General features: G+C 36.9%; 1 protein-coding gene across 1 annotated transcript in view; it reads right to left on the reverse strand.

Moving 5' to 3' along the window:
* SPAG16 (sperm associated antigen 16) overlaps positions 1-21,228 on the reverse strand; it is a 750,884-nt gene that overhangs the window by 612,507 nt on the left and 117,149 nt on the right. The window lies entirely within an intron of this gene.

Consider the following 21,228-nt stretch of genomic DNA (forward strand, 5'->3'; position numbering starts at 1 on the left):
ACACCAGTCAGAATGGCTACCATAAACAAAGAAACAAACAAGTGCTGGAGAGGTTGTGGGGAAAAGGGGACCCTAGTTCACTGTTGGTGGGATTACAGACTGGTACAACTACTATAGAAAACAGTATGGAATTTTCTAAGAAAACAAAAAATGGACCTGCCTTTTGACCCAGCAATTCCACTTCTGGGATTATATCCTAAGAACCTTAAAATACCAATCCAAAAGAACCTATGAACACCAATGTTCACAGCAGCACAATTTACAATAGCCAAGAGTTGGAACCAACCTAGATGCCCATCAGCAAATGAATGGATCACAAAACTATGGTACATTTACACAAAGGAGCAGCAGAAAGAAGGAGCTACTACCCTCTGCAACAGCCTGGATGGAACTGGAAAGCATTATGCTGAGTGAAATAAGCCAGGTGGTCAAAGACAAATACCATATGATCTCACCTTTAACAGGAATCTAAACAACAAAACAAACAAGCAAGCAAAATATGACCAAAGACACTGAAATTCAGAACAGGCTGACAGGGACCAGAGGGCAGAGGGGAGAAAATTTCAGGGTAAAAGGGTAAGGATTCACAGAAACTAGTATAAAGGACAAATGGAGAACAACTAAGGGGGGTGGAAATGGGAGGGAGGTGGGGATCATATGGGGTTGGGCTGGGATGGGAGTGGGGGCCGGAAAACTGTACTTAAACAATAATGAAATAAAAAATATTTAAAAATGTTTTTTTAAAAAAGCTGAATTTGGAACAAGGATTTTACAAATGCATATACTTTTGGAGGAAAATAATTTTCTAAAATTGATATTTTCCTAAATAAAACAAAACCTGATGATATTGCTCACTATTTAGCTAAAGCTCAGATCAAAACCAAAACACTAGCCCTGGCTGATGATATAGCTCAGTGGACTGAGCGCAGGCTGCAAAACAAAAGGTTGCCGGTTGGATTCCCAGTCAGGCACATGCCTGGGTTGTGGGCCAGGTCCCCAGTGGGAGGTGTTAGAGGCAACCACCTATTGATATTTCTCTCCCTCTCTGTCTCCTTCCCTTCCCCTCTCTCTAAAAATATGAATAAAATCTTAAAAAAATAAATCAAAACATTATAACTACGAATCGATACTACACACAATGTCAATAGCACCCAAGGAAGGTACTGAGATGGCTTCTCAATGCCAAGACTCCAAGTGGGTTTGTTGTTCAATAGGCCCAGTGATGATGAAGTTTTCATTCTAAGTTCCAATTCATATTCATATTATTTGCAGAAAAAATGAAATAAATCCATAAAAATGAGAACACAAGAATGAATCTTGGTGGATGAGACACTTCACACATTTCTGGGGAAATGAAAGCAGAAAATTTTTTTGCATGGAGAAAGCAATTAAATGAAAAAGTATGAACTCAAGTGTAGTTATATGTGCAATTTATGCATCCTATCATATTGTATAAATTACATGATATATAAATTAAAAATTTAATGCTTATTACTCTTGTAAAATTAAAACAGTTTTTCCACTCTGAAATATGATACTTTAAAATACTTTACGGTTTTATTTGAAACATCAAATGTGACTCAAACCTTACCTTTCCCTGCAAACAATGAGCTTTCTAGGTATTAATATTTTAGAAAACAAATCTTATTTTCCTCTAAATATCCCAGATGACACTGGAGTTTCACTCCAACAGAAAATTACTGACTGACAGTATAGAATACCTTCTGACTGTGAAGGAGATTAAAATGGTGTTTGGCTCATTAAAAGCGTGGGTTTGTTAAGAATTAAACTATCATATAGGCTGCACGTCTTTCATTATATTTTGAATGTCTACAGTCTATCAATACCCACCTCCACTGCTATTTATATCATGGCTCTTCTTTCATTTGTCTAATCAGCTTCATTTATTTTGCATTTTATTGATTTTTTCAAGCCTTTCACCATATATATGAATTTATTTCAACAGAGTCTATGATACATTTTGCTGCATCTAGTTTGACTTTTCCTCTATAGTGAGCTTACTTTTGAAAAACTCTGCAGACTGCAGCAAGTTCGCACTCTTAGCACCCTTACTTCACAATCTGTTACATTTTCCCTACATTCTTTCCCGAGATAGCCTTTACAGTATTCTTTTGGGGGCTGGGGCCGATTTCAATTTCACTCAGATTGGTTTCTTATTTTCTCTGCGTATGGTTTTCGGTGTCTCATTTCTAATTTTTAAAACTGCTTTTAGAATAGAAAATGAAATCAAAACATTCACTCCACCATATGTGATCAGAATTTTTGTATTATTATTGATATTCACAATATCAAGAAGAGAAATGTTTTAATAGAGAGACAAAAAGGCAGAAACACCACTGAAGCTGATCAGAAATTGAAATTTAAATGACATGTTTAACTCCTCTCCATAAACCTCAACTAAAATGACAACAGGGAATAAAATGATTGAAAATCCCACAAAGTCATAGAAAACTTAAAAGAGCAATAGCAGTGGAGAAAAGATGAAATCTTGGAAACTGCAAAGCATACGAATGCTAATCAAACCAGCAGTCCAGAGAAGGCGGAGAGCAAACAGCTTGCTGGGGTAGCACACACAAGAAGCAAGCCAGTTTTTCTCCCAGACCTTCAAACACATGGAGAATAAGAGGAAGTGGGTAAAGCTGGAAACTGGCAGAGTTGTTGAAACTTTACACCAGCAGACTCCCTGATGCCCACCCCCCTACAGCCACCTCCTGGGCAGAAGGCAAACATTTACCCTCAGAAGGCAGTGAACTGTGGTGGGCGCGGCCTCCGGGAGACCAGGCACAGCTGAGGAAGGGACAGAATCTACTCTCACAACAGACGAATTAACTGTGATTAAAGTTCGAATAATGAGATAAGTTAAGTCTCCCCTTCAGCCAAAGCAGGGCACTAAACAATTCTCTAGAAAACACCAATCAGCCTAGAGAAAACAGCTGTGGATTCTGACCTTTTGAGGTTTCCCACCCTTAAAATTAGCTCTTTTTGACAAGATCCATTACACTTCAAGTCATTGTACTAACAATACTTCAACATTATGAGGAAAAGTTATTTTTGATCTAGGAATTCGTTCAATCAAATAAAAAGAATAAAGTCGTTTCCAAACCTTTTTCTTTGGCTCTATTCTCATAAAGCTAACGTTGGAAGGTGCCAATATTTGCCACCTTAAACTATTCCTCTTTGGCATAAGATTATTTGAGCCGTTGGCCCTTGAACAACAGCAGATGCATGCAGAGGCTTTCTCTGAACTCCCCTCATCTGACTACAGACCGATTCTCCGAAAGGAACTCCACTGTCATAAATGCCCTCCCCAGGAGTTTCATCACAGACTGACTCATGCTAACAAAACAGACCAGCGGTCAGCACCTCACCCAGGCAAACTTCATCACTAACTGCCACACCTCCCATCCTTCCTTTAAGGGCCACTCCTTGCAGGGCCACCTCCCCCCCCCCCCCCAACTGTGACAGTGCAGAACCTCTCACGCCTCACTGCTGCCTGTCTGGGCACACCACGCAGCCATGTCTCCTCTGTGGTCCGTCGCAGCCCTAGCCTGGGCCTGTCCCTAGGAAATGGGGCCAGATCTCTTGTATTCTTGGACACCACAAAGATGTCTGGATGCACAGGTAGTAAGGGGCAGGTCTCTGCTCTTAACGCACTACATTTCTAGTCTGTTTTAACTGTGCCGTGAGCCTTTTCTGTCCCCAAAGAGCCCAAGCTCGCCTCAGTAATAAAGATCCTCTTATTTCAATTTCTATGTATTTTTTTCTGTCATATTTTTCCCCTCAGCAGAAGTGCGGAACCACACTACTTCAACTTGGATGAAGGTAACAGGAAAAAGGACTTGCCATGGTAAAAACAATCAGTTAATATTTCAAGAATACTTTTGATTCACGTTTTGGTTGTTTCATGGGACAGAGAAGATGCACAAGCAAGGCTTGGGAATCACTCCATTTGAGGACAGTGGGACATGAAGCCAGGGTTAAAGTATAGAGGAATTTGATTTTCATCATTTGGTAACAAGAAGCCATTAAAAATTAGTGTTATGCTAAGAACCAGGGATGTCTCATGGCAGGTTTTCCAGTTTTGAAAGGGGAATCTAGTGACTTTGGAAGATGACTTGCAGTTAAGAAAAATTAGTAGGAGGCCATGAATCCAATTAGGAAATCAAGAAGATCTAACCTGTACAAAGATAGCATGGGTTTTTATAAATATAAACTATTTACTTAATAATCTGAATATGCATTTAGTTCATCTCATGATTACATACAAGTTACCTGTTCTGTAGAAAATAAATCATCTTAGATATGTTATTTTGAATAAAAAATAAATTTACTCCTAAGACATAAAATTTGAATATGATTATTAAGAGCATTTAAACACCCTTGATGCTGATAAGTAAACTAATATAATTCATCATATTAAAACAGCTTTAGAACAGCATGTGTAATTAATCTAGAAAAATGAGTAGATTACTTACATTATCAAAATAATTATATCCATCATAGCAAAATAACTTAATGGCATTCCATTTTAGGAATGCATACTAATTAATTATCTGGGTTATTAGAGCAATTAGCATAGGCTTGTATCTGCACTATCATAAATAATTCCAATTTCATAAATTACATATTTCACTTTAGATCTATGCGAATTTAAAAAGTTAAAAACTATAAATAATATACTGACATTAGGCTAAATATAAATAGAACTGACTGTTTAATGAAGTAAGTATCATAATATTTTTATATTATCTTTACAGTTCGGTGTTCATTGTATCAAGCCTACACTTTCACTAAAATATTGATTTGGGAAGACAGCCAACTGCACTGAAGGCAACATTATGAATGATACCGTGGGCACATTTCTCAGCCACCATGAACTCCTCCATAAACCATGTTTATGTTTTGTTCGGCATGAGGGAATGATACATGACAGAGGACACTTAACTTTCAGATAATTATCATAGAGTTTAGTAGAACTGCTAGGGATAGCACGTTGGGGTCAGCCTGGCCTGCACAACACCAGGCTGTTTCCCCTGGGCTTGGGCATCCAGGCCACACTCTTCCTGTACTCACACCCAAGGGCAGCTCCTCCTCCCGACTCCCCCGAACTGCTGGACTACAGATTTCAATGTCAGTGCACACAGATAAACTTCATGCCAGGTGATGTTACTCAACAGCTCTCCAACTTCCATCTATTCTTCTTCAGTAATTATATGTAGAGCAATGCTCTGATAGGTTTAGAGCTCTGAAGCTTGAGTGCAGAGAACAACTTATTCTTCAATGTAATGTATGTATGTATGTATGTATTTATTTATTTAAAAATATTTTATTATCTTTATTTATCCTTAGAGGGGAAGGGAAGGAGAGAAGGAAAGAAATATCAATGTATGGTTGCCTCTCGTGAGTCCCTTGCTGGGAACTGGCCTGCAACGCAGGCATGTGCCCTGACTGGGAATCAAACCGTTATCGTGTGGTTCGCAGGCCCGCACTCAATCCACTGAGCTACACCAGCCAGGTCTTCAATGTAATTTACTAACTGAGGTTTACTTTGTTTTAAGTTTCTCTCTCTCATTTTATTTATCATATGACATACTACATATCTGGAGTAGAATCAGTAAATTTATATACCACATTGTCTAAAAGTTTAGTTTGTTATTTATCATCCTCTTACATACATGTCTACAACCATTGGCTTTCCAGTGCCATTGAAAACTGTGTCATCATTGCACTAATAGACTCTTGAGTATGAGGTTTATATATTAATAACTATGATTCTGGCTGTTTGACCTAATCAAGATAATATAATCTGCACTTATCTCTAGCAATAATGTGATATTTTACTTCACTTTTCTTCCAAAGGGGAAATAATACACATCTATAATGTTTTGCTGGGTTTCATAAATAATACACAGCTTAAAATCAAATTATTATGACTATAAATACTTCAATTGAAAATAATTTGGGAGCCCTGGCTGGTGTAGCTCAATGAATTGAGCGCGGGCCTGCGAACCACACGATGGTGGTTCGATTCCCGGTTCAGGACACATGCCTGGGTTGCAGGCCAGTTCCTGGCAGGGGACTCGTAAGAGGCAACCATACATTGATATTTCTCTCATTCTCTCCTTCTCTTCCTCTCTAAAGATAAATAAATAAAATCTTTTAAAAATAATAATTTGGGAAATAAATAATTTTATATTTTATTATTTATAGATTAGTCCCTCTGGTTTACATAACCCTAATCTCCTACTTTATGTTTGTTAAACATGAGACTGAAATGAACCTCAGACCTTAAAGGAAATATAATTTTGTACTCTTTGAAAGGTGAAAAAAAAGTATGACCAGAATAGTTTAAGCTTAATAGTAGAAAATTTGAAATTTAAAATATAATGCTACAATGGCTTTGTTATATCAAGATTAAAATTTCCAGAGGAAAACTAATCATGATACAAAGGCTGTTTCTAAGTAGCAACAATCCTTTCCAATGTGTTTTAGAGTTAAAGAAAAATAAATAAAGTAAATAATAATTATGTAGTAGGAGAATCTACATTTATTTTTAATCAAATTTTATTTTATAACCAATTTACTTTAAAACAATACTACCAAAAATGCAGAATTACAGTTCAAGAAGATGCTACGTTATTTACTATATATATTTTCCAGATCTGGAAACAATGATATTTTCTCTCACATTAGCCTTTAAACCGTGTTATCTTGTCCACTGATATTTCAAGTGGTAGCATTTGAAATTCATTCCTGCTCAAGAAATCCAGCCTCCACCTGAGCTGTCTACCTTTGTTTAGTTGATAGAAAAAGTTAATAACATCATCTAAAAATGTTCTCTCCTGTCATTCTGAATGTAAGTCAATGTGTAAACATCTGAATTCTAAATAGGACTGTTTTGTGTGAACGAGACAAATTGTTAAAAGTAACTTGAGCTTTGAGGTTTGAACAATGAAGAAAAGAAACAGTGCTATAAAGGGAATAATGTGAATTATATCCCTGTGGATCTGGGAAGTTCTCTCTGGAGTTGCTATACTTAACATTAACCTTGAGTGATGGGTAGGAATTGGGAATAAAGTTGAGCTTCTTATATCAGTCCTTACATTCACATGCTCCTACACCCAAATACACCACTTAGTACTTCCATACTTAATAATCAAAAGTAAGTTTTTCAAGACTTTCATAAGTAAAGTTAAAATTCTATTATCATCACTGCGAAATTCTTATAAACCAGAATTATTTGAATGGCAACTTAACATCACCAAATGATACATCAAATACTTACGTTAGCTTCAATAAAATGAACAAAACATGAGCTCTTTGTATCAGAAATACATTGAGCTATTAGGAATATAAATAACATTACATATTAATGATAGCTAGACATAAGTATATTGTATTAAACATTTTCTATATGACATATATGTTCCTCACTTAACCCACACATAGTTCTGCAAAGTTTATGCACCAGAAATCAAAGGTATCAATAGAGGTAGTAATACAGGTGCAGCTTAGTAGGCAAAATGTCTTAAAGATATGTTCACAGGTGAGAAAAGCCCCGTCTCAGGTCACTACTTCAACGAGAGGAGGACCAGAATGAGGAGCGGAAGACCTGTCAGAGGAAGAGGATGAAGACTGTACACAGGCAGAAATGAAAGACTCGCATCTGCCTAACACATATGCTCCAGGAATCATGTCATGTACTATTATGTAGATCACTTCATTTAATCCTTCAATCATTCTGAAAAGTGTCTTCTTTGCTGATCCGTCCAGGACATAGCACAACATCTGGAGTGCATTGGATAAATGTTGCCAAATAAATGGCTAACAGCCTGTGGTAATTTTCTTTTTATTACACAATGATATACATTATATAAACAGAACCTTTAAAACAAATAACAGGGCCGACACCCAGAGACACCAGTTCGGACACATGGGAACATACAACTTGGGGAACAGGAAGTGGTTGGCGCTGATTATCAGGGAAGCCTGACAGACACAGGAACCTGCCTAGTAACCATTGACATTTGTTTGGTATCCATTCCTTTTCTCTCTGGAAACAACAGCCAAGCCTTTTTTTTTTTTAAGGAACTATCCCTTTCTTTTTTTTTAATTTTTTAAATATATTTTTTAATTTAATTATTTTTCAAGTAGTTTTCTGTCTATTACTCCCATCCCATCCCACCCCCCGTGCTCCCCCCCCTCCCTCCCATTTCCACCCTTCTCAGTTGTTGTCCATGTAACCTTTATATATAGGAATTATCCCTTTCTATTATCAGCCCTGCGGACTGACACCATCCCCACCTTAAGGGTAAGTCTTGATTGTTTTCTGTCCAGACAGCCGTCATTCTCCAAGGTCAAGGTTTTTACCTCGGGGATGGCAGTTCGGGCAATCAGACAATGAAACACAGGCAGGCATTTGCCTAAGCCTGCAGGCAAGAGAGCATCTTTTCTCTTCCTTTGAGGATCCACGGACGGAGACCCTCTCTCCATCAGTGAATGGCTCTGGGAAAGACTATGACATCTAGAACTGTTTCCATCACCTTGCTCTGTGGAGGGAGAGCCTGGAGCCTGAGGACCATGCTTATGCAAATGACATAACAGAAAAATAGTAAAGTCTAGCTGGATCTGACTCGAATCCTGCTTCTGATCTTTTCGGTTAATTGATCCAATAATTCCTTTTCACTTTTTAACCAATTTATGTTGTATTTTTGGTCATTCTCAATATAAAGTGTCCCATCGTATGCTGGTAGCAGATGGGATCTCAGCATGGCCCAGGTGATAAGTAGTTTTTAAAATGGCCATCAAGGAAGTTACAAAACGAGCCAGAGTGCAGGGAGATCTAACATAAAGGCAGGAGGTAACACCGGGGAGAGCTGCAGTCAGCGTGAGTTTGAGTGACCTTGCAGGGAGGTCCAGGGGGGCCACATGTGAAAAAAGGCATATGGGGGAAAATTAGGTAGGAGTAATATATATTCACATTAAGATCATGAAAATGTAATCTTTATATGCTTGGGATAAAAAACATTTATTATTACATCAATAAATAATTTCCTGTCTAGTGTTCTTATTGGCTTAAATAAAGCATGAGTGGTAAAGTAAAATTCACAGAAATAGGTTGTAGTTAGCTTTGATACGTTAATTTAACCTCAGAAATATATTGAATTCATAAATATCTAATACAGAGAAAACATGAGATGGCAATAATAAAGGAACTCAAATTAAGCAAATAAGTACACACAGTACTATGTAAAATACAACCACAGCTGTGCTATTTATAAAATGATAAAGTGAATATAGGTTAATACTAGTCAGATACTTGAAAAAGGACAGACTAGTTAACATACAAACATATCTATAGTGTGTTAGCTGCATAAAGCAAATGTAAAACAGTTATTATAATATGATTCTAAACAGGGTTTGGGAGAATGGGTTGTGGATGGAACTTTCAAAAACTTTCTGAAAGGAAAACTTTAGTTACCTAAAATGGTAATAGTGTTTATCTGTTTTGGTATGTGAGGGTGGAACAAGAGGGAACATTTCTTTCTTATAATATAAAAACAAAAGAATAAAAGTATTTTCATTAAAAAAATAATATAGCCCTGGCTGATGTAGCTCACTGGATTGAGCACGGGCCTGTGAATAAAAGGATCGTGGTTCGATTCCCAGTCAGGGCACATGCCTGGGTTGCAGGCCAGTTCCCAGCAGGGGATGTACGAGAGGCAACCATACATTGATATTTCTCTCCCTCTCTCCTTCCCTTCCCCTCTAAAGACAAATAAATACAATTATTAAAAATGTATTAAAAAATAATATAACCAGAGACACTGAAATAAAGAACAAACTGACAGTAACCAGAGGGGAGGGGGGGTAATGTGGGACAGGGGAAGGGCCGTCAAGGAACATGTGTAAATGACTCAGGGACAAAGCCAAAGGGATCAGGGTATGAGGTGGGGATGGGTGGAGTGGTGGGGAGTGGCAGGAAGGAAATGGAGATAACCACACTTGAACAAAATAAAAAAAGTGAAAAACAATAATACTACGCCTAATTAAAAGTCATCTCTAAACTTACAAAGTTGCCAAAAGTTGTACATAATTATGAAATATTTAATTATTTCTCCTGCAATTCAAAACTGTCCTTATTACCCTAAGTCCTTCGCCCTATCCAAACAAGCACTACATTATGTTTTACATAACAGATACAATGTTGTTGATGAATCTATATGGTCAATACCAACATTCTAACCATACAACCTTTCAAAATACAAGAAAGGCTAATAAAATATATCTGTGTGGTGGAGTAAGTCTTGCAGAGTGATAAAATCAGAACATAGTATAGCAAAATTTTACTCAGTATCTCCAAACAACTGCCAAAATAAAAAACTATACAAGTGTATAACTATAAAAAGATAGTATGTTGAGGACATGTAAATCTCATTTCCACTGTACTTAGTAGTCAGGACATTGTACATTTGGAACTGATACCGCCTTTCTATTTATTACTATAACATCACCCTTTAACTCTAAATTGACATTATATATAAGCTGTACAATCCAGGTAAAATTAGAGGTTACAGTTGTCAAATAGAAAGATGTGATTATACAAAACATTTGTTTCTATATATAGAAAGAATTTGTAAAGTGTCCATGATACAAATGATACTTTGAATGCATACCAGTGCTTGGATGCTCTTCCTTGCATGAAAATTTGTATTTACTTGCGTGGTGGAGCAAGCCTGAGAGGGAAAGACTGTGCGACAGTGAGCACATTCCTGTCTATGGACGTGTCCAGAGGGCCCAACGGGGCAAATCTGTCTCAGTGACAGGTCAGGGTGAAGGAAAAGTGTGGTTTGCTCAGAGACTTTTATGAAGATAGGCACCTTGTACAACTCCGTAGGGGCATTTAGCCAGGATTCCACTGCACCGACACCTTACAGTTTTTATACACTCTCTATTGCGTGCCCCTGCCCATTTTTCTAACTTGTTTTCTTACAACTTTGTAGAATGTGCAATTTTATCACCCAGCAGCACCTTATCTTTTGTGAGGGACAGGGAGGTATTTTACCTGCTTTGATTTGAGCCAGTTGTTTTAAATTACTCTTTTTTCCAACTTCAACTGGTTCACTGTATCTCTTATCTTTAGTCTCCCTATTTCCAAACCTGTCCTATCTTTTTCTAACAAATATTTTTGTTTATAAGGTACAGAATGAAAACACCTCTAACTGTCATCATTTGTTTAACTAAAATCTATTCTTATTTTTAGCCTTGTAGGTTAACTTTTCTATTTTCTGGTTTCTTCTCTTAACTATTTAATCTATCGATTGGTCTTATTTAATACCTCTCAATTTTATTTCTTAAAAATTTTCCTTGACTGGAACTTAAAGATGTTTTATGTTTCTATTACCACATTTTATTTTTTAATTCTTAAACTTAAAGAAATTACTAATTCACTTGCATTTAAATTTTCCTTTTATTTTTTGTCACAAAAGTATTCTCAGCTCATGATTTATTTTTAAGAGCAGCCCGACACTACTGGAAAAGCTCCTCTAAACAAGGGCTGTTGGAGCCTTCGTCCCTCAGCTTCCCCAGCCACATCCCTCCGATTTCCATAAATGGGTTCTCAGCTTTCTCATGAGGCTTCTCCCAAATGAAAAATCCAATCTCATTTCAGAATATTGGGTAGCATTATGGCCTGAATTGCACCTGAAGGGGATGAGGGATGACAAGAAGCAATGGGAATGGTTGCTTCATTGTCAAACATTCTGCCACCTGGTGTCATTCAGAACATTTTAAGGTAATGTTAACAGGATATTTTAAAATTTATTTTTAAAAATATTTTTATTTATTTTGTTTTTAGATAGAAAACAAGTGAGGAAAAAGGGAAGGGAAGGAGAAAGAGAGGGAGAGAAACATCAATGCGTGGTTGCCTTTTGTGCTGCCCCATTGGGAACCTGGCCCAAAATCCAGGCATGTACCCTGATTGGGAATAGAACCGGCAACACTTTGCTTCACAGGCCGGCACTCGATCCACTGACCCACACCGGCCAGGGCAACATTTTTATATTGGAATGAAGAGGACTAAAAGGAAGAATTGTAAAAATTAGATGGTGATGTACACTGAGGAGATAGCCAAAGACCAAAACCCAAACCCTATCCATTTTGAAGGAATCAACACTGAAATGTCTTCCTCCATTGCCTAACTCACACATTCCCAATGAGAGCAATATTGACCCCTTGTAAAGACGCAAAAATTGGTTGGCGAAAAATTTTTTGATATTATAATGATTTGTGGACCTGTAAACTGCCATAATACACAAACATATATACAGTATATCCATGTCATTAAAACTTTATGAGGCATAGGTTGTGATTAGGGAAAAATGTCTAAGGTTGAGAGATTAGGTAATTTATACCTCTGTCAGAAAAGTCTTTAAAAATCCTCCCTTTTTGGCATATCTCTACTTCATGTGATTTAGTCAGACTGCCCTTTATCTAGAAATTTGTTTACTAATTCATCCCTTTATCCAACAACTATATTTTAGATGCCAACTATGTGTCACAAGCTATATTATGCATTAGGATTCGATGGTAAGGAAAGTCTGGTCATTTCCCCAGAGAAGCTGATAACCAATAGGACATTCCGATTTTCAGACATTTAAGTGGGTAACTGTGGTATATGCTTTAATAAAAAAATGACTACCACTTTTGGGGATCCCACGGGAAGAGAAGGTAATTTAAATTTGTTGGGTCAAGAAAGGCTTCTTGAAGGGCATGATAATTAAGAATACAAGTGACTCGACAGTTGCAAAAGACTATACAGCACTTGAAAGCAAGAAAAAGGATTAAATATTCTGAAATGAAGGTAGCTGATTAAAATCAGCACCATTGACAGGGTAGATAACAACCAAAAATAGCCCAAAAATTCCTCTCTCACTGTGCATACATTCCACTCCATCTATCAAAAGGTACCTATATCCCTCCCCTTGAATCTTGGTTGGTCTGTGACTCATCAATAAAATGCAACAAAAATCGTCACTCTGGGACTTCTGGGCCCAGGGCCCACATCCTAAGAAAAGAAACAACTTCTTCTTCCTAACATTTGGATGCCAGATACCATGCCAGAAGGCAGTCCAGCTATTGGAGCATCATCCTGTAGACCGAGACGTCGCAGGTTCCATTCCCGGTCAGGGCACGTACCCAGGTTGCAGGTTCAGTCCCAATCAGTGTCTCTCTCTCTCTCTTTCTTTGAATAAGGTTATGACATTTCTTAATTCCTTATACTACTGAGATAAAAAATCTGAAATATGTTTTTAAGTTTTAAACTTCATATGGTTAAATTCTTTAGTAAACTCTAAAAACTTTTAAATATAAAATTCTGTTGTCTTGAAATATAAAATACCCCTTACCAAAAAGAAATTTATTGTAGCTGCAGCAATTTCCTAATAGAAATGATACAATTCAGCCATTCTTCTTAGACCTTTAAGTTATTTATTATTAAATAAACACATTTAGTATATACAATGTGCTAACTTATTTACAAATATTATTTCACTTAAACAAAGCAAGAGCCCTGTTGTGTAGGTATAAAAATAATTCTCTTTTTTTTCAGAACAGAAGTAAATTGAGGTTAAACAACTTGTCCATGTTCGTGGGATAATGCAAAGAAATGGGGATAAACAGGTTAAGCAGCTTGACCAAAGTCACGGGGTAGCAGAACCAAGACTTGAACACAGGCCAGATAGTGCTCTTCCTCTTGCCCAGAATTACCATGTGTTTGTGTAGGGAAAGACTACATCACATATCCTAAATCATATTTCTCAATACCCTCAACACACACAGTTCAAACACACTTTGCCCCTCTCAGATCGCTTGATGTGATTAGGAGCTGGAGCTATTTGGGAACTAGCAGGCTCACATCCTTACTCAGACACCCATAACCTCTTCAGAAGAAAATATTCAGAAAGAACACTGTGAGTAAATGCCAACTATTTAATCTCTATTCCCAGTTTTGACCAATGGATTCCTCTTGCTCTGTTCCCTGTAGCCCCACCTAAGGCCAATCCTTCTCCACCTATTTCTTTTAGTCCCATGTAATTAGTATGTAATCGGGTGTCTAGGTCTTACTGATGCAGTGACAAACATAAATGCAAAAGGCTCACCCTCGCTCTCTCTCTCTCCCTTTCTCACCACTTTTGAACAGGGTCTGACACATGGTAGGAATTTAACATTCAATTACCTAATGAATTAAGAAAATCAACCAGAAAGGTGAGTTTGTCCCAATTCTAGACTACTTATTCTCCTCTCACATTTAGCTCCAAGTTTTAGCAATATGACCTAATCATGTCCTTGGTCTTGACCAAATCGATGCCCTTCCTCTTTCATGTTGATTTAGCTGAAAAAAGGGATACAATTTTTATAATATTTTACCAATCTGTGACCCATATCCAGGACATTTACCTATCAAAATTATCTAGAATGCCTAATTTTCCTTCTCATATAATCTTCACCAATTGAACAGTCCTAAATTCATGGATTCATCACAGAATAAGCAATATATTCTAAATTTATATCTGTTGTTGAATTTCTCCATAAAAGCATTCTTCAGGTTTGTCAGGTATATCCTTACTCCTTAAATGAAGAACAATCTGGAACATAGTTGCCAAGAAAATGGTATAGGACAAGGAGAGGCAGGGACCTGGAAGGTGACTGCACAAAAACCCAGGATCCGGGTCACGAAGGTCAGAGTTAAAAGTTGCTCAGCTGTCAGAACTCAAAAACAAATCAAGGAGACCAAATGGGTGAGAGAAAAAAGAAAACTCAGGAATCCAGTAATAGTCTTAGGAATGCTTTAAAAAGCATATGACTAGGAACTGGGGGGGAAGAAAATCCCTACAGAATGGAAGACAAGCAAGAGTCAGGAACCTAGAAATGCAAGTATGTAAGTGGCTTATTTTATACTTGTTGCCAAATATGAGAGAACTGGGCCTTGACTGTATGCAAGAGGTAACTCTAGTTACTGTTAGTGTAGGGTTAGTGTAGAAGATACATTCGTGTTTGAGAAACTGGAGGCAGAGAAACTAGTTGGGGAGTTGTTGGGGAAGCCTCAAAGGCAAATGATCAACTTTGGCCAAATGAATGGCTGTACAACTCACTTTGGATGTAGAATACACAGATTTAAATGATTGGCTAAATGTGAGAGTAAGCCACAAGGAGGACATAAGATTCACAGATCATCTTATATGTATGAGAACACTAAAAAAAAAGGGAAAAGAAGGTGCGAGTGGAGAGGAAAGGGATGATGGAAAGAGGGAATTAATTGGCTTTGACATCTGCTAAGTCTGAGGTGCTCACAAGACATGCATGTTAAATGTCCTGTTTTATGAGGTACGCTGAGTCTATAGTCATTGCTTTGTGATAATGTCAGTAGTTTTAAATTAAAGCTGAATTTGAAGCATATTGTTATGTATGTTGTGTAAGTCTAATAAAAATGTTATTACTCTTTGATTAAAAAATACTATTGATATAAAATGTAATAATATAAAATAAACATGATAACATCACCTTAATCATGGCCATATGAAAAAAATGGCAAAATTGTTTTAAGATCTCAACCTATGAGTACAAGTACCAATATTTACAACCCATTCACTATATAATAGTGAACATCACGGATAAAACAGATTATGAGATACCATTCTAAATGAATCAACTTTACCATGGATTAAAGACAAAGTCTTGCCAAGATTAGGTGGCCAGCCCCTCAGGTAATGGCAAAAATTACTAGAACCACTGATTACGAGTATTTCATCAAGTCTTTCAAGTCTTTCTGTCTCTACATATTTAAACTGAATTGTAAGTACATGTGTGAATACAGTGTAGCTGAAATACTAAATAAATTGTTAAAGAGAAAAAAGAGGTATGTTGGTAATGGTCCTGACCTATCCTCATTGACACTCTGCATTATAAAGTTTAACCTATGCCTTTAACTTGCATCTCCTTTTCTATTACACGGTAGGAAATAAGAAATAGCATATAGCTAAGCAACAAGGAGGAGTGAGAGATGCCTCCTGTATTTTCTGGAATATTATTATTGTATTGTCATTCCATGGAAATTTGACTTGTCTTATCATAATAATATACTCTAGGAAAGTTTTATATAAAAACTGAAAGACTTTTTTTTCAAAAATTGAAACTGTGTCCTAAGAGAGACAAGTATAGTTTCATTTTGTTGGCACTGCACATAATTTCTATATATAATTTTAACATGTCCAACATGCCTCCTTGAAGGTCACTGAAGTTGTTACCATGGATCTAGATAATGAAAATAGAATGAAAAACCACTATAACCTGGAAGGGCAACTATAGGTCTCTGTCTGGGTCTATGAAACACTGGAATTGAAAACGTTTTCTGCATTATCTGTGACCAACAAAAAGACCTTTCCATAATCTTAGCTGTAAGTTGACCCAAAAAACAAATCAGAACACCTAGAAGATGAGAGCCGTTTAACAAACCCAGAAAGTCTAAACAAATTTAATTTAAAGCTGAAGACAGATACATGCAAGGGCACTAAAGACGATCTGAAATATAATAAAGATATACTCTCCTAATTAGATGATCTATTTATTCATGAAATACACCCCAAAAGATAAATAGGTCACTAATATGTATGACTACATTTACTGTAAATTCATGTACATCTTCCTTTTTAAAAGTTAATGACATAAATATTATCATTATTTAATGGAGTCTAACTGTATACATTAGTACCTTGACAGTAAACAACCAAATAAGCAGATAGTAAATTACAAAATAAAGCTAATATCTTTATATTGTAGAAAATGTTTTAAATTATTCTGTTCACCACTAATAAGTAGTGATTACAAATATTTTATCTGCATATAATTATTATCCTCCTATGGAGAATTTTCTCAAACCTTCAAGAAACTATAAGTTCTTTACCTTTGATAATTCAAAAGTTAAATGTGCTCTTTGCTGATAGTTGCTTATTTATTTAGGGGACATAAATATAATAAAATTACAATATAATTTAAGCTGACTAAAAATATTCATTGTAAAATACAGGTTAAATTTTATAAATTACATGGAAAGAATTAAGTATTTAATTTAAAAACTCACATTTTAAAATACAGCTACTGGTTTCTTGAAAAATATAAAATTCACAGCCAAAAAATTATCATTACATTCACCTATGGTAAAAAAGAATTACATTTTAATAATGTCTAATTTGTTTTACATTTAAGTCTACTTAGGCCCTGGCTGGTGTGGCTCGATTGAGTGCCAGCCAGTCTGTGAACCAAAGGGTTGCCAGTTGGATTCTCAGTCAGGGCACATGCCTGGATTGTGGGCCAGGTCCCCAGTAGGGGACATGTGACAGGCAACCACACATTGATGGTTCTCTCCCTTTCTTTTTTCCTCCCTTCCCCTCTCTAAAAATAACTTAATAAAATATTTTTAAAAAATAAAATCTACTTAGCCACTTTAGCAGAAGCCAGCATCTGCTTCTAAGGGAATGGACTAATATGGGCATGGACCCAACTACCTTCCAGGCAGCATGCACAAGAAACTGGGCAATGGAGGATGGAAGAGCGTGTGGCCAATGCAAAGAGAGGTAGGCGGCAGTCTCAGCTGACAGAGCCTGGCAGGCCACAGTAAGAAACCTGAATTTCATTTTGAAACAAGAGGAAGACATTATGCACTTAAAGCAGGAAATCTTATCTAACTTACATTTTCCAAAGATTCACTTGGCGACTGTGAAGTTAGTGCATTACTGTGGGGTAAGGCAGAGTGAATTAATAGGCTTTGGCTACAGTATGAAAGACGACCATGGTAATATAGAGGGAAGTGGAAAGTGTGAATATATTCTGAAGGAAGAGCCCATCAAACTCCTGGCAGATTTAATTGTGGGAATTGTGGGCTGAGGAAAAAAAGGAATCAAAATGACTCCTAGGCTTTTAGCTCCAATAAATTCACCTAAGTTCACATTTTCTTTTTTTGCAAAAATGGGAAAGATGAGAAGATCTGGTTTTCTAGGAGGAAAGAAAAGCTCTTCCTGACCTAATTTGGAGAAGCCTATTAGATAGATGGTGAGATGACAATGGTAGTGTTATCAGCATGGGAATGAGCAACATATTTAAATATGTTCCATATTTAAATATTTAAATATGTTCCATATTTAAAGCCTGAGACTGGAAGAGGCTACTAGACAAAGTACAGAGTGTGAGAAGATGAAGCTGGAAGGCTGAGCCCAGGAGCAATCTATGGACCAGACCTGCTGCAGAAGAGGAGCAGCCGACTGCAGATTCCATGGAGGACAGCCAGGGAGTCAGCAGCAAGGCCAGGACCCTAGGAACACTGGGAGTCAGACAGGAAAACAGGGTGGTCGGCGGTGCTGACTGCAGCTGAGAGGTAAGGAAAATGGCAGCACATAAGTGACTACAGGTGGCAGGCACATAAGTGGCAAGTGATGGAGAAGACTAGTTTCAGGGCAGAGGAAAAGGTAACTCCACTGGAGGGGGGAGTGGAAAGGAAGAGTGGAAGCTGCTGACTTGGTCAGCGCTTTTGCCAACCCTCTTAGCAAAAGTGAGCAGAACGAGTTCTAAGGAACTCGCACAGGTTTGGTGGGGGTTGTCTGGTTAAGAAAGACTGTTTCTGTTTTTTTAAGTAATGGGAGTTACTGGAGAACATTTTCTAGGCTGAGAAGAACAATCCTGTAAAATTAGGAGACCATCTACTGAAGGCAGATCTTAAGCCTATCTGTAACTAATTTTATTTAAAATTCTTCTGGTTCTTTGACCTATAAACTTGTACATAATAAAAATGTAAATTAGTAAACATTAAGATTTTTTAAATTATCTGATATTTATATTCATATATTTTATTATAAACATGTTAGAAAAACATAGCAAAAATAAATTTTAATAAATTGGGTTTTCTAGAGAAAATTTATGTTCATATAATTCATAAATTCTGCACTTAAACAAATATAATTAATTACTTTAATGTTTAAGTTTAAAGCAATTTTTCTAGGCCATGTTTATCAGGGGGAAAAAGTAATTTAGTCAAATGCATAGGTCATATAGTTGTACATTACCGGAAAAGTTATATACTCAATGTAAAAATAGAGATTTGGTATTTTTTTAAGATTTTATTTATTTACCTTTAGAGGGGAAGAGAAGGAGAGAGGGAAAGAAATATCAATGTATGGTTGCCTCTCGTGTGTCCCCTGCTGGGAAATTGCCTGCAACCCAGGCATGTGCCCTGACTGGGAACTGAACCATGATCCTCTGGTTCACAGGCCTGCACTCAATCCACTGAGCTACAGCAGCCAGGGCTATTTGGTATTTTTTAAAAATATTATGAAGTAAGTCAGGTGGTGAAAGGCAAATACCATATGATCTCACCTATAAGTGGAACCTAATCAACAAAACAAACAAACAAGCAAAATAGAAGCAGAGACTTGGAAATAAAGACCAAATTGACAGTGACCAGAGGGGAAGGGTGAAGGATATAACAGGGGAAAGAAGGGGAAGGGGCAAGCACAGGACCATGAATAAAGGACTCATGGGGAGGGACCATGGGGGGATGTTGACCATAGGAGTGGGGGGTAGAGTAGGAGTGAGCGATGGGGGAAAAGGCCAGATAACTGTAACTGAACAACAATATTTTTAAAAATTATTTGAAAAACACTAAAAATTTACAATTAAATTTTACATAATAGCTAGTTAATGGTTGGTAGTATAGAACAAGAGATAAGAGAAAGAAATAATATAGAATAGGTTGAGGAAAAACAAAAATAGCCTTCCTCCCTCAAAAAAAAATAGCAGTATAAGAAAGTAGAAACATAGAACAACTGGAAATAAAAAACAGGTTAAAAAAAAGGCCCAAGTAAATGATTTGTCCCAAAGTCATAACTTAATCTTCCTGTAAAGTACATTACTCTAGAAGATTAGTGTTTACTCTTTCTAGTAGTGATTTTTTCTTCTGTCTAGTTCATAATAATAGAGTCATCTCTCCTAATGGCCTCACTAATGAAGACTTGGACAGAGAAGTGCCTCCCTCAGTTGCAGTACCAATTATCAGGGCAGCTGTCTTTTCAAAAGCTGTAAACTAACTAATCTAAAATCCAGATTTTGTCTTTAACTAAGAGTTACATGGTTCCTTCTTCTCTCCTCCACACTTTCATTTTATACGAGCTCTTCCTGTAGCTTAATTGTTGGGCTGACCAACTTTTCTCATTCTGTCTGTAAGACACACTAGCTGAGCTCACTGCTCTGAGCTCTCAGTGGAGACCAGACCAGCACAAGCTGCTCCCCTCATCTAGCCAGAGTCCAGGATCACAACAAGTCAAAGGAGTTCTTTCTACATAAAGGACACACGGACAAAACCACGGGAAAGGGTGGAAGCAAGGGAGGGAGGTGGTTTTGGCTGGGTTGCGGGGGAGTGGTGAGGGGAAAATACAGACAATTGTAATTGAACAACAATAAAGTAATTAAAAAAGAAAACAATAATAAAAAAGAGTATAGAAACTAGTGATACTGTTGGGAGTTGTACATCTCAGTTGTTGAAATTACGATAAACAATAAAATGTCAAAATATCTTCCCTTATTAAATAAAAAAAAGGGAGTTTGTTCCTAAATCTCCTTATAGGCCAAGTGTGTTTGCTGTTGTAAGGTAATCAAAGATTGATCAAGGTGATGCAATATTAGTGTGACAAGAAAAATCACTGTCCATAAAAATGAATGCTATGGAAAGGCAGGGAGATCACCTGCCAAGTGACATGAGGTTCTTGTTTCTGATTAAAAGATCCACAAAATCAAAATTGTAGGTGATGCATTACTGGTATAGTTTGTACAAGTAATATGGTTTAGAATTCCAATCAACACTTACTTAATCAAAGAAAATGCCATGGCCTTTTATCAAAACCCTGGCATGTGAATGCAAATGCACTAAGTCACAGTAGAATACTGAAGGTGTGAATGGATCCATTTTTATCGTTCCCTTTACGAAGAATTTTCCATTCATTAACCTACTAGTTTTTATCATGGTAGTTAAGATCATGCCACACTCTAAAGTAAGGTATCATAGACAGTATTCTTGCTACATGAAACTTATCAAATCAGAAAGTAGGTTGTACATAGTCCTCCAGAGCAGAGAAATCTTTGCAAATGAAAAAAAGTACCACGGGT

Source organism: Sturnira hondurensis, unplaced genomic scaffold (genome assembly GCF_014824575.4).
Source record: "Sturnira hondurensis isolate 20B ecotype Veracruz unplaced genomic scaffold, ASM1482457v3 Scaffold0003681, whole genome shotgun sequence".
NCBI classification, from domain to species: domain Eukaryota; kingdom Metazoa; phylum Chordata; class Mammalia; order Chiroptera; family Phyllostomidae; genus Sturnira; species Sturnira hondurensis.